Source organism: Prionailurus bengalensis, chromosome B1 (assembly GCF_016509475.1).
Source record: "Prionailurus bengalensis isolate Pbe53 chromosome B1, Fcat_Pben_1.1_paternal_pri, whole genome shotgun sequence".
NCBI classification, from domain to species: domain Eukaryota; kingdom Metazoa; phylum Chordata; class Mammalia; order Carnivora; family Felidae; genus Prionailurus; species Prionailurus bengalensis.
Window position 1 is genome coordinate 142,017,760 of NC_057344.1, and position 13,968 is coordinate 142,031,727.

A 13,968-nucleotide genomic window follows, 5' to 3' on the forward strand; every position below is an offset into this window, starting at 1 on the left:
GATCTACTGGAAAACATCTTATACTGAACAAAAAAATACAGGCTTTGCAGTTAGATACCTTAAGTTTCAATTCTTGCTTCTGCTATTTTTTTGTCTGAGCTATGATCTGAATGTTTGTCTCCCTGAAAAATTCATGTTGAGATCCTACCCCCAAATGATGGTGTTAGGACATGGGGTCTTGGGGAGGTGATTAGGTCATGTGGGAAGAGTCCTTACTAATGGGATCAGTGCCCCTATGAAAAAGGTGCCAGAGAGATCCCTAGCTCCATTCACCATGTGACTTTACAGGTGAAAGATGGCCACCTGGGAAGCAGGCTCTCACCAGACCCTGGACCTGCCAGCTTCTTAATCTTGGACTTCAGAACTTTGAGAAATAAATGTTTGTTGTTTCTAAGCTAGCCTTAGAAACAGTTTATGGCATTGTGTCATAGCACTCTGAACAAACTAAGACAGTCTGAGTTTAGGAAGTTTTCACAATCTTTAGAGATTTTGAGTGGCTACATGTGGAAGAGTGGTTAGTTAGGGCAATAAGAAGACTTGCTTTTGGTGATTGCTGTCCCAGGTCTTAAGCTGGGTCTGATCATAAGCATTCTTGAGATGGCATTTGTCCTTCTTAGTAAGTAAACTCTTCAAGTTTAGAAAGGTTTAAAATACTCCAAATTAAAAAAAAAAAAAGCAATAAAATCAATCCAATCCAGTCCAATGAAATAAAATAATCCAAATCAGGGCACCTGGCTGGTTTAGTCAGTAGGGGATGCAACTCTTGATCTCAGGGTTGTAAGTTTGAGTCCCATGTTGAGTGTAGAGTTTACATAAAAAGAAATTCTTTAAAAATAATAATAGTAATCCAAATAATACTGTAAAAATTCTCATATTTAAGAAGCAATCTGTACACATTTAGCTTTCTTTTTTTTATAACCAGCTCCTAAATATACATGCCTGTCTGTTAACAATTTCACATCATTAATACTTCTCAGTGAAGAATTTCCTAATTAATTGAATTAGTTAGAATCTACTATACAGAGTCTTTTCTTTTCCTATGTAAATTAAGATATATTTTAACTGAGATTTATTGATCTCATATATATATATGTATGCAACAGATACTTACTGAGCTCCTAGGGGATCAGATATTCTAGCTGCCTTGCTAGGAATATTCGAGCAAATAAACTAGATGAGGTTGCTGCTCTTGTCCAGTTTACATGCCAGTGGAATTAGATAACAAACAGTTAAGAACATTTCAGATAGTGATACTTGTTACTCTAAAGGAAATAAAACATTGATTGGGTGGGGAGAAACAAGAGGAAGTTTAACTGACACGGGGGGTGGGGAACAGCCTAATCTTGTTGCAGAGTCCTCTTGTCATGAAGACAGAGAGTGGTTCTGCAAGCCAATTTCTTAATTCTTAAAAAAAAAAAAATGTCTTTTGAGAGAGAGAGATAGTACAGGAGCAGGGGAGGGACAGAGAGAGAATCCCAAGCAGGCCCCAAGCTGTCAGCATCAACCCCTATACAGGGCTCGATCCCAGGATGGTGAGATCACGACCTGAGCTGAAATCAAGAGTTGGATGCTCAACTGACTGAGCCACCCAGGCGTCCCTGAATGCATTTTTAGTATTTCAATTTAAAGAAGACTGTAAGATATTTTATGTTTGAATGTTGACATATGCAAATAATTCAAAATATATGTTTCCTTGATTGTATACTAAATTCGGCTACATGAAATACTTTAATTTAGGTCTACATTCCTTAACTAGAAGGCTCATTTGACCTTTCTCTTTCTTAAGTTTTAATGCATTTGATGAGTTTGTAATTTTTACAGCTGTTCTTTAGTTTTTGTGGGTTTTTTTTTTGATAGCTTTGAAAACCGTTTTACCATTGACTTGTGTTGGCAAAAATTCAGGAAAGACAATAAATCATCAACAAAGTGTCAATTTATCTCTTTTATATTACCTTTTTAAAAAAGCCTCTAATTTCAATATCTGAAAAACTACTCACTGGAAGAGAGAAAGTTTAAGACTTTTTTTTTCTAATGATGGCAAAACATTTACACACTAGATGGCAAATTAACTTTTTTTCCCTCATCCAATTTGTACAATTCTACCATTTGGGATTCCATTTTAGAGCTAGCTCAAATGTGTATATTACTTTAGTAATAATAATACTAATGATAATAATAACAACAATAAAAATAGTAACTTGCTATACTGGGTACGTTAAGATTAATCTTGATTCCCTTCCAACCCTTGAGAGCAGGAAGAAGTTCTCACACGAGTTCTCCCTCTCTCTCCTGGAAGGTCTATGAGCTGAATAGTAGCACTAGTTTGTACATTTCATCTCAGTGATATTTGAATGTAGAGCTCTAGAACAAATATTGGAAAGAAGTAAGGCCAAGATTCAAGAAGGGTTGAAGAAATTATGAGGAGTTAATTATCTAATTTAAGTGAGTTTAAGGCATTTAATCTTTTTAAGTTATATCCAGATGAATGTTAAGATGCTCTTGGCTACAATAAAAGAAATCCTCACAGAAATGACTTAAATGATAACAACATTTATTTTCTCATATAACAAAGAGTCCAGAGGCAGGACAGGATCAAAATTTGGCTAATTTAATGGCTCAGTGATGTCATCAAGGATTCGGGTTCTTTGCATCCCTCTGCTCTGCTGTTCTCACGAATGGTTTTAACCCTTTATTTTTCTCTTTGCTCAAAGATGGCTGTCAGTAGGCATCAGTCTAAACTTTAATCATGATCGGGAGGTGGAGATGGGAATCTGGTTTCTTAAAATCACATAGCTGTATGGGAAATATGCTATTTATGGAGTAAATAGAAATAGGTGTTTGGTAGACAACATTATGATTATTTTGAACTACTAAAAGAGTTTGCAAATGAGATCAAGATCAAATGTGATCAAGGTCCTTACCTTACCATCTCCGGTGGTTTTTAAATCCTGGCCTACACCTGCTAATTCTGATTCACTTCATCTGGGATGGGGCCTGGGCTTAGATGGGTTTTAAAAGCTCCCCAGGTGATTCAGAGGCACCTGTGTGGCTCAGTTAAGCATCCGACTCTTGATTTCTGATCAGGTCATGATCTCACAGTTCATGAGATCGAGCCCTGAGTTGGGCTCTATGCTGACAGTGCAAAGCCTGCTTGGAATTCTCTCTCCCTGTCTCTCTGCCACTCCCTGCTTATGTGCTCTCTCTCTCAAAATAAATAAATAAATAAATAAATATTAAAAAAAATAAAATCTCCCCAGGTGATTCTAATATATAACTGGCTTGTGAACCATTACTGTAAAGAGACATTGAATATTTTAAGCAGGATGAAGACAGAGTCAGATTTGGAAGAATTGCCTAAGGAGAAATTGTCTAGAATGGGAGGGAACCTTGAGGAGTGGTATGAGAGTTGGAAGTCAAGAGTGTCTGGAACCCAAGAAAGAGGGAATGGCCATCAGTGTCAAATTCATTACAGAGGTCAGGACTGGACCTAAAAAGAGACTAATGGATTTTTCTTATTAGCATCATTTACAAGAGTAACTTTAAATAACTCGGAGAAGAGAAATTGAAATTCACTTGGGTTGAGTGGTTAATAGAAGGGCAAAAAGGGAGGGCATTTGCTTGTGAAGGGATGATCACTATAGAAAATATGGGGACTTTTATAATTTAGCCTGGAATTTACTTGAGGTATTTATATGTTGAGAGCAATGAATCTATTTCACCATTAGCATGGATGAAAGTGATTTCTGTTTTCTATCGCAATAAGCCCAATATGAGTGGATCCCCTGACATGAAGACCAATGTGACATATACTGTGAGAAAACACCACCACTCTTTCCACTGTGGTAAAAGTATGCCATCCTTATAACAAGTAGGTTTTCTATTCAGCACGGTCAGATCACATCCAGAGAACTGTATTTCACTTTGGGCATCATTCTTTAACACCTTTTAGGAGGTTTATCAACAAATTGGGGGCCATTCCAAGGAAAGTAAGTAATCAAAATATTAGAGGAAATCAAAACCATGTCATACGACATATAGTTAAAAAAACTGGGAATATTTTGCCTGGGGGAATAAAAAGATTTGAGAGGACACAATATTTTATATTTTTGAAGGCCATGAGATGGAAAATGAAGGAGGTTCCCATTAATGCTTGGAAGACAATATTTTGGCTGTAACCAAAGCAAAATTATACTGGGGGGGGGCTAGAAAAATAGAGATAGCTTTTTTCCAGTCAGAATAGGTATGACTTAATGGAATAGAGAGGCGGCAGCCTTCTTGAGAGCAGGAAAATTGGGTGCTTTAAATCATAAGGGAGAAAATACATATGGAACAAGAGAATGAATCCAATGGCCAAGCAAGTAGAGAATGGGTTAAGGCAAAGCACTTCTATGCTTGGATGGCAATATGGTTCCTCTAAGCAATTAAAGTATAAAGAATGATACAAATCAGAAGAGACAGGAATCCTAATACTAGGTAAAACCTGTGAGGATTTGGTTTTATGATCTTACATCTCTATATCTAGAGGTATGTATCTTTTTATATCTCTATATGTAATACATGCTCATTATTACAAAAAATTCAAACAATATACAAGCATACAAAATAAAAAGAGAATATTTTTTTCATACCCGCAGGCTTCCAATGAATGATATTTATTACTCACCCATGTTCAGAACCAAGGAGGTAGAGAGTTGGGCAGATAGACACCAAAATGTCAGCTTTGTTACTGTTACAACTATTACAGAATGTGGCCTGTGTGGGAGACAGCAGTGAGTCTTGCTAATACCAAATCCCAGGATAGAACTCAAATGCCCCAGTCATCAGGAATACTCTACAACCTAAGAATGTCCACCTCCATAAAACTTACAGCATGGAATGGAAGAGCAGAGGAGTGGGTTCTGTTGAGGTCTGATTCCCAGCAGAGGGAAAGACATGCTGTGACTAATTTACACCTGTTCACTTCTTTTGCAAACCTAACCCTCTACCGTCTACAGGAGTGATATTTCTCTAATGCCTGCTCCTTACCTGGAAATAAGAGTTGGAGAGAATAAGCTTTTTCCATCATATTACCCAGACATCTCCAAGGAGAGGAATAGGAATAAGGGCCAAGGTCACAAGTGTAAGGGAAACTCTTCCTCCAGTGAAACAAAAAATGTGGGAATGAGTTGTTTCCACCATCCTCACCACAGGAAACCACTACTAAGAGTGTGAAATTGTTTGGAATTTATCCTTCTAGACTGCTTTTTTTTTTTTTTTTTTTTTTTTTTTTTGCAGATGGATACAACCTTTACAGTTTTTTGTACAAAAAATCAGAACATTATGTAAACTATTTTATTATCTCTTAATTTTGCTTAACAATATATTGTAGACATTTTTCAAATAGATGTATATAGATGCAATGTATTATTTAAAAAAATTTTTTTTATGTTTATTTTTAAGAGAGACAGAGACAGAACATGGGTGGGGAGGGGCAGAGAGAGGGGAGACACAAAATCCAAAGCAGGCTCCAGGCTCTGAGCTGTCAGCACAGAGACTGATGCAGGGCTCAAGCTCACAAACCGTGAGATCATGACCTGAGCCGAACTCAGTCGCTTAACCGAATGATCCAGCCAGGTGCCCCTCAATGTATTATTTTTTAATGTCTATTTATTTATTATGAGGGAGAGAGCGTACATGGACAGGGAAGGAAGGGGCAGAGAGAGAGACATAGAGAGGGAGAATCCCAAGAGGGAGAATACCAATCCCACTGGTAGTGCAGAGCCTGATTCAGGGCTCGATCTCACCAACCATAGGATCATGACCTGAGCTGAAATCAAGAACTGGACACTTACCCGATTTAGCCACCCAGGTGCCCCTCCAACATATTATTTTTAATAGTACTTAGAATTTTGGTGAATTAACAGTTCTTCTATTGATTGGCATTTAAATTCTTCCTATTTTTTTTATTACTATTAAAAATAATGACTTATAAAAGATCTTTGTGTATACAAGGACATGGACTCTCATTAGTGCTGTTTCAGGTGTAATGAGCTGCTTGGGGCTGAATATATTTAAGCACAGACAGATGGTGACTTGGCAGGTATCATTTAAGAAACGGTGGAGGCTGCAAATGAGCAGTTAGAGCGGAAGACAGTTGTGAGCTGCCCCCATGGAACTCTGGCGAGTGAAGGAATTGTGTAATATCAGTTGTAAAAGTTATTCCAGCCTTAGCAAGTTAGTTCTGCCTCACACGCATCTGCTCAAGTTGCTGGAAAGTGCACCTTTTGTTCCTGAACAGACCTTCTCCCCACAAGATCTGTATTATCTTTGCTCACTAACTCAGCAAGAGATTTCCTGACCAAAGTTTCCAAGAAACCCAGGGAAGAAATTATATCAGTGCGTGACCTTTGAACCCAATATCTCAGCTGTTTACCATTTTCTAATGAATTTTCACAGTGCCTCTGCAAACCAGGTCATCAAGATAAGGGAAGAGGCAGCCAAGATTTTAATGGCAATAGCCAACATTACCTTTTGTTTTCAAGTGGGGGGAAAGTGTGACTATTTATAATCACTTCCGAGTGAATGTTTCCTCTATTTTTTTTTCGTGAGCCCAAATGTGGAGCCTTTAAGAATATTAACTTGTCAGCATTGTCCAGAAATTTTTTTATAGGTAGGTAGTATGAAATTAAAGGCTGCTGCTGACTCTGAAGTTATATGACTGACATTGGCTGTTTTTGAAAAGAAACTCTAGAATAGTTTCTTTAAAACTTTATTTGGAAATAATTTCATTACAGAAAAGTTCCATGAATAGTACAAGGAACACCCATATGCTCTTTACCCAGAACCTCTCCCTCTCCTCTCTTTTCCCTTTCTCCCTCCGTCTCCCTATTTCTCTCTCAGATATATGGATATATATGTGTGTGTGTATGTATATACACACACACACATATATATCCACGTATACATACATGCATTTACATATTTCTTCTGAACTTTCAAGAATCAGTTATATATGCCTAAAGATAAAAATATTCTCTTACACAGCCACAATACAGACTTCAGTTTTAACACTGTGCCCTTACTTAATTTAATAAGAAACCAATATAAATCAATGTTTCCAGTTCTCACCTTTGACTCAAGTTCTAGAACAATATTTTCAGGTCTTAGTAGATATTTCTAGTTTGTTTTTCTACAAGCATTGCAACTATTTTTACACATGCCCCATGCTCCAAACTTTGTAAATCCCTGTCTTTGTTTGAATTTCCTTTGAAAAAAAGAGCCTGAGATAAGGGCTTAAGCACCAGTAGTTTTTGAAGGAGATGATTCCATGGGGCCAGAGTTAAAGCATAGGAGAGAATGAGACAGGGAAGAAGGGAAAGCTGACCATGTAACGGTGCATTATCAAGGTCACCCTTGAGGATAGGTCCTATGTCACCTCCTGAGAAGCATAGAGAATGGCTCTCAGAATTGTCCACATAAATGATAGCATGCAGGAGTATTTAACCGGGTTGTGATACCCTATTGGTTAAGAGTTACCTCTGGGAGGCTCTATTTTCCTCATCTGAAGGCTGAATTTCAGTTTATGAAATACCCTTTTGGATTTGATGTTAGTAATACTAAGTTGACACAACAATTTTTGAATTTTCTGAACAGATAGATTCTTTTGCTACAAAGTCAAATCAGTCCTTCTAAAAAAAAGGAAAAAAACAGTTTTGTCAATGTGGATGTCAATATCAAAGGGAAACGATTTTTTTTTTGGGTACTTGCATCAATGATAAGAAAACTTTTAAGTATGCTTGGAACAATTTGGATAGGTGAATATACTTTTCCAACTGTAAATTTACAAAATCTAATTCACAAAACATTTCTGATAAAAATTTAAGATCTAAATTGAAATATGCTGTGAATGTAAAACACACACTCGATTTTGATGACCTTATATAAAAAAAGAATTTATAACATCTTGTTAATAATTTTACTATTGATAATATGCTAAAATTATACTTTGACACATTGAATTAAATAAAATATACTATTAACTTTTTTCATCTGTTTCTTTTTAACTATTTTTAATTTAGCTACTAGAACATTTAAAATCACACATCTGACTACATTGTATTTCAATTGGACAGTGCTACCCTAGAAAATTCCCTATGAAACTTAGGTATCAATAAAATAATTGAGTAAGGTAGCAGGATATAAAATTAACGTGCAATATTCAAATCTCTGAAATCTCAAATCTCTTAACGCCCCTTTTCAGAGGCATCAAAAAAAGGTAAAATATCTAGGAAGTTTACAAGAAATGTTGAATACATATACAAAGAAAGTTATAAAACATTCCTGAAAGACACACAAAGAAACTGAAATGAATGGAAATACGTCCCTTATTCTAGTCTCAAAATCATTAAGATAATCAGTTCTGTACCTAATTTGGAATTTTAACATGATCCCTATAAAAACACCAACACTTTTTTTTTTTCTGGAGCTAGACAAATTGATAGGAAATAAAGTTCATATGGAAAAATAAACATCCGAGAATATCTAGGAAAACACGGCAAAGTAAAAGCTACTCTGGGAGAGAGTAGCCATGCCAGCTATTAAAATACTCTGCAAGACCTCTATAATTAGAACCATATGATGCCAGCACACACATAATCAAACAGACCAATGAAATAGAATTAAAAGCCCAGAAATAGACCCAAATGTGTATGGAAATCTCATATACGATAATGATGGGATCTCAAATCCCTGGGGCAAAGATGGACCTTTTTAATAAATGCTATTGAGACAACCGGGCAGCCGTTTGGGAAAAGATGAAATTAGATTCATTCCTCACACCTCACATAAAAATAAACTCCAAATGATTCAGAGATAAAATGTAAAAAATTAAACTATACAAGCACTGGAAGAAATACAGAATACTGGTGAATACAACTTTAATGTCAGTGTAGAAAAAACTTCTAAGGATGACTCAAAATTCAGATGTAAAAATAAGTCTCACATTAAAAAATCTTCTTGCATGAGTGCACAGGCAGAAACATACCATAAGCAAAGTCAAGAGTCAAATGACAAAATTATAAGAAAAGTTTTTGCAGTGTATATCAGAGATAAAGGGCTAACACTTCTAATATAGAAAGAATTTCTAAATATTGGAAAAAAGATGAAAAATGCTATTGAAAATAGGGAAGAGACATGAAAAACAACTCGCACACACACACACAAAAGATACAAAAACCAATATGTGATCCTGGACCACATTCTGTAAAAGAGGAGGGAAAAAATTATGTAAAGGACATTATTGGGGCAATTGACAAAACTGGAATGTTGGATAAATGTATTCGTTTTATATTTCCCGAATTTGATTACTATAGTGTGGTTATGTAAAAAAATATCTTTGTTCTTAGGAAATACACTCTTAAGTATTAAGGGGTAAAGGAGTGTGATACACATGGCTCAGGAACGTGTGTGTGTATGTGTGTGTGTATCTAATTCTCATTAAAGCTCGGGACACCTACTGGTTTAGAGCAGGGTTTGGGAAACTGTCTCTGTAAAGGCCTGGCAGTGAGTATTTTCTTTGTGGACCGGATGGTCTTGGTGGCAACTACTTAACTGTTGTAGCACAAAAGCGGCCGTAAAAAAAATACATAAATGAATGCCTGTGCTCTAATAAACGTTATTGTAAAAAGCGGTGGCTGATAACTTGAACATTTTGCAATGTGATGTACATAAATGTTGAATCAACTACACCTAAAAACTAAAATAACATTGCATGCCAACTATACTTCAATTCAAAAGAAAAGAAAAGCAGGTGACAGGATTCCCCCCGCCCCACTGCCGCCCATCAAGGTTATATTAATTTTGGTAAGAATAGATACTGGGGAAACAGAGGTTTGGCTACAAAGTACTTTGTGCAGGACCCGGTATTTAATTTCTAAGTAGTAGATAGTGGGTTTTTTTTTTCAGTCATAAATAGACTTTTAAAACACTTTTACTTTAAAACTAAACTTACAGAGGGAAGAAAAACAACTCCTCTAACAATACATCAGGCCCACGGAGGAGCCGGGCAAAGCGCTGGGGTACAAGCCGCAGTCAACTGAGTGTTCTCAACGCTGAACTCCATGAACCTGCTTGGCAGGAGGTTCAGCACGTGCAGCCTCCTGCTCAGGCGGAAGTGGTGCATCTGGGTCGCTGTCTACTGCTCCTTCATCAGTTTGGCCAACTTCTGTAGCTTTGAGGACCCTAAGTGGATGACAAGTATCCACGTGCTGTCCATCTCTGCTGTGGTGATGTCGTATCTGCAGAACCCTCAGTGCATGAATGCCCTCTGGTGATGTCAGCCTAGGACCACTCTATCCATCCCCTAGGCCTAGCCCCTTGCGGTGCAGCCTCCTGCCCTCAGCTGCGGTTCTGGGCTTCCCTGAGTGACAGAGTCACAGTGCCCTCACCTAGGTGGAGTGAGCCTGATGCTTTCTTTCCCCGGGATTCTGCTTCTTCTGGGCAGAAGGAAATACCCTAGGCCTATCCCTCCCCTCTGCCTTCTTCACCCTGCCTGCTCCAGGCAGATATGCTATCCTTGTCTCTAGGTGTAGCCACTCATCTTTTGAAAAAGATTTTTTAATGTTTTTTTTTATTATTATTTTAAAGAGAGAGAGAGAGAGAAAGAGGGAGAAAAGGGTAGAGAGAGAGGGAGACAGAGGACTGGAAGCAGGCCTTGTGCTGACAGCAGGGAGTGCAACACAGGGCTTGAACTCACAAACCTTGAGATCATGACTTGAGCTGAAGTCCGATGCTCAACCCACTGAGCCACGCAGGCGCCCCTTCACTCATTTATTTATTCAAACTAGTTAATGATGAAGTTTTGTATTCTGGCAAAAACACACACACAAAAAACCAAAAAACTAAACTTACAGAAAACGTGAAAGAATAGTATAGATAATACCCATATACACTTTACCCAGATTCTGTAACTTTAAAATATTTTGCCTCATTTGCTTTATTCTCCATTCCCCCCTCCCTCCCTCTCTCTCTCCCTCAGAATAAAAAGTATATTTATAGTCTTTAAAGAGGCAGTTGGGTGTGTCCATATGAGCACACACTAGCCAATGGAAAGTGAGCTAAAGTGAGATGTACAATTTCAGAGATGCTGTTGAAGAGAGAACACATGATCACCTGTTCCCTTTCAGCCCCCTTGCAGCCTGGAATGTGTGCCATTCTGGACCAGGTGGATGGAAGTAATTCCAGCTGGATAGAAGAACAAAAATGGAGAAAGAGCTGGGGTCCCTGACTTGAATGCTCATGCACAGATTATCGGTTGAAAAATTAAAAAAATGCTGTCTATGTAATCCCCTGTTATTCAGTTTCTATGAGACCATTAAAGCTCCAAGGTAAGTGATACTTGAGCATCATAAGCATTATCAATATTCTGTGGTGGTAAAGAGTATGCATTCTGGCCCTACACTACTGAGCAGTGTAAACCCTGGTTCAGCCACTCAACTGCTGTGTGACTTTGGGGAAGTTATTCAACATCCCTCAGCCCTCTCGGGGTTGACATGAGTACCTAACTCATAAAGTCATTTTGATGATGAACAGATTTAAAGTGCTCAGAGCAGGGCTGGTGTGCAGCGAGCGTAAGTGTTAACTATTCTTACTCCTCACAAATAACTTGAGACGTGGGTATTATCTTGAACATTTTATAGATGAAGAACTGGAGATTCAGAAAAGCTAACTAATTTGCCCAAGGTTACATAATTAGTAAAGAGTGGAGCTAGGATTTAGACTCATCTTACCCCCACGCCTGTGCTTTCTACTTCTATAGCTTTTCATTCTATATTTTTAATGTTTTAACACATTAGAGTGGTCATCTTAAGGAAAACCAACATTTTGCCAGCCTTTCCGATATTTGTCTTCTGATTTAGTGTTGCTTTTATTTGGATGACGATGGAGGTAGGGATGGGCCCTAAAGTTAGTAGAAGCTCCATATGACCTGGGTCTTCCTTAGCAGATGCTTACCCAGCCCTGTATGAGTTAAAGATTTCAATAATATTACAAACTGGTAGGTTTCTTTTTTTTTTTTTGTAAGACTTCTAATGTAAACTTGTATAATATTTTGACCTATGCACGAATGCACACTAAGACTTGATAAGCTCCCACTCATCTTAAAATATAGTTAACTGTAGCTCCAATTGTAACTGAAGTGTTGAGGGCTCTTAAACATCTCTGGGGTACTTTCAGAGGTCCCCTGGAAACTGAAATCCTTCTTTTGGAACTTTAGAATGGGACAGGATCAGGTGCTGGTATTATGTTTGCAATTTTCCTTTTCTTTTTTTCCTTTTTAAATCAGTTTTTTTTTTAAATTTTTTTTTCAACGTTTATTTATTTTTGGGACAGAGAGAGACAGAGCATGAACGGGGGAGGGGCAGAGAGAGAGAGGGAGACACAGAATCGGAAACAGGCTCCAGGCTCTGAGCCATCAGCCCAGAGCCCGACGCGGGGCTCGAACTCACGGACCGCGAGATCGTGACCTGAGCTGAAGTCGGACGCTTAACCGACTGCGCCACCCAGGCGCCCCTTTAAATCAGTTTTGATCACAAATTAAAGGCTGTACATAATGTTGTTTTTGCCCGATAGTGACTGTGTCCTCAGAGTGTTAGGGGTCATCTGTTGGGAGCATATACCTTCTGGAGGCTTTTGTCCTGCATCAATCTGTCATATATAGCACGTACAAATACATACACCCTTAAAAATGTTTATAGTTAACATTTTCTTTCAATATTTATTTTATTTTAGTAACATTTTTGACATTGGAACTTAAGAAAAGCCTAATGGGCTACAGTGTTACTTTCAAAATGATTTTTAGTTTTTTGAAAAATGTTTAATTTTTTAAAATAAATAATGCAGTCGTGAGATTCAAAAAGCAGAATGCATAAAACAGTATATAATCTAACATTCTCCCTCCCATCCTTGTCTCTCAAATGCCCAATTTCGTTCCCATCTTTTCTTGGTTGAACATAAATCCTTCCAAATTCATTTATATGATATACAAGCAAATTCTTGTACAGATTCTGATTTCTCTCCCTTTTTTATACATAAGGTAGCATATCATAGGCCCTGTTTTGCACCTTGTTTTTTTTTCAGTTAATGTATCATTCCATATTAGTACATGGAAGTTCAGTATAGAATAGTGGTTAAGCACATAGACATTTGAACTGCTACATAAATGTCAAAAATAAAATAGGGTTGGTTCTGACATCACCCTCCAAAGTCTCTGGAGAGTGAACTAGTTATAACTTAAATTATTTTGGCTAAAGCAGCAATTCTGATCCAATCTAAGTTCTCTTTTGTGCATTCTTAATGGCCAGAAGTTGGAGCCAGATGTGATAAGAAAATAAAGGAAGGCAGCTCAGCTGTGCAGAAATCCAGACGTGGCTCTGAAAACTTCAGTGAGGACCTTCAGTGATTGTATCCCATGAAGTAATTTAATTATTATACAGGTATCAGGGAGCAGGCATACAGAAAGCAGTTCAAGTGATGTCAATAAAGTGGATCAGAATTTGCCACCCAAAATATGCCACTTTGGCATAAGGATTATTTTGAACTGAAGGCAATTAATAAACAGGAGACACAGGAGAATATCTCTTCCCTCCCCCTTTCTCACTGAGGCATTAATTTCCCTTTGTAAAGGTAACATAAAATTCCTTTTATGAAAGTGTGTCCCCTTCCCTCTCCAGCATGGGGAGAACAATCCTTATCACAGGAGACAAAGTCTGAGATGAATCTGCATAAACAAACCCTACTAAAATAATCCTTATCTTAAAAAGCTTGCAGGCCTAAGCACTTCTTTGGGTTGTGTGTGTGTGTGTGTGTGTGTGTGTTTAACCCATGAGTGCATACAAAAGAAAACTTTCTCCTGTTAATCTATCTTTTATCAATTTAACTTGCAGCCCTCATTCACTTACCATAAGAGGACCAAGGAAAAGTTTTTCCTCCCCT

At 37.6% G+C, this 13,968-nt stretch overlaps 1 long non-coding RNA gene across 1 annotated transcript in view; it reads left to right on the forward strand.

Annotated features, from left to right (window-relative positions):
- LOC122478748 overlaps positions 1 to 10,672 on the forward strand; it is a 41,988-nt gene extending 31,316 nt beyond the window's left edge. The window contains exon 5 of the long non-coding RNA XR_006296162.1: positions 9,991 to 10,672. This is a non-coding gene — a long non-coding RNA (uncharacterized LOC122478748). The remainder of the gene's footprint in view (positions 1 to 9,990) is intronic.
- The last annotated feature ends 3,296 nt before the right edge of the window (positions 10,673 to 13,968 follow it).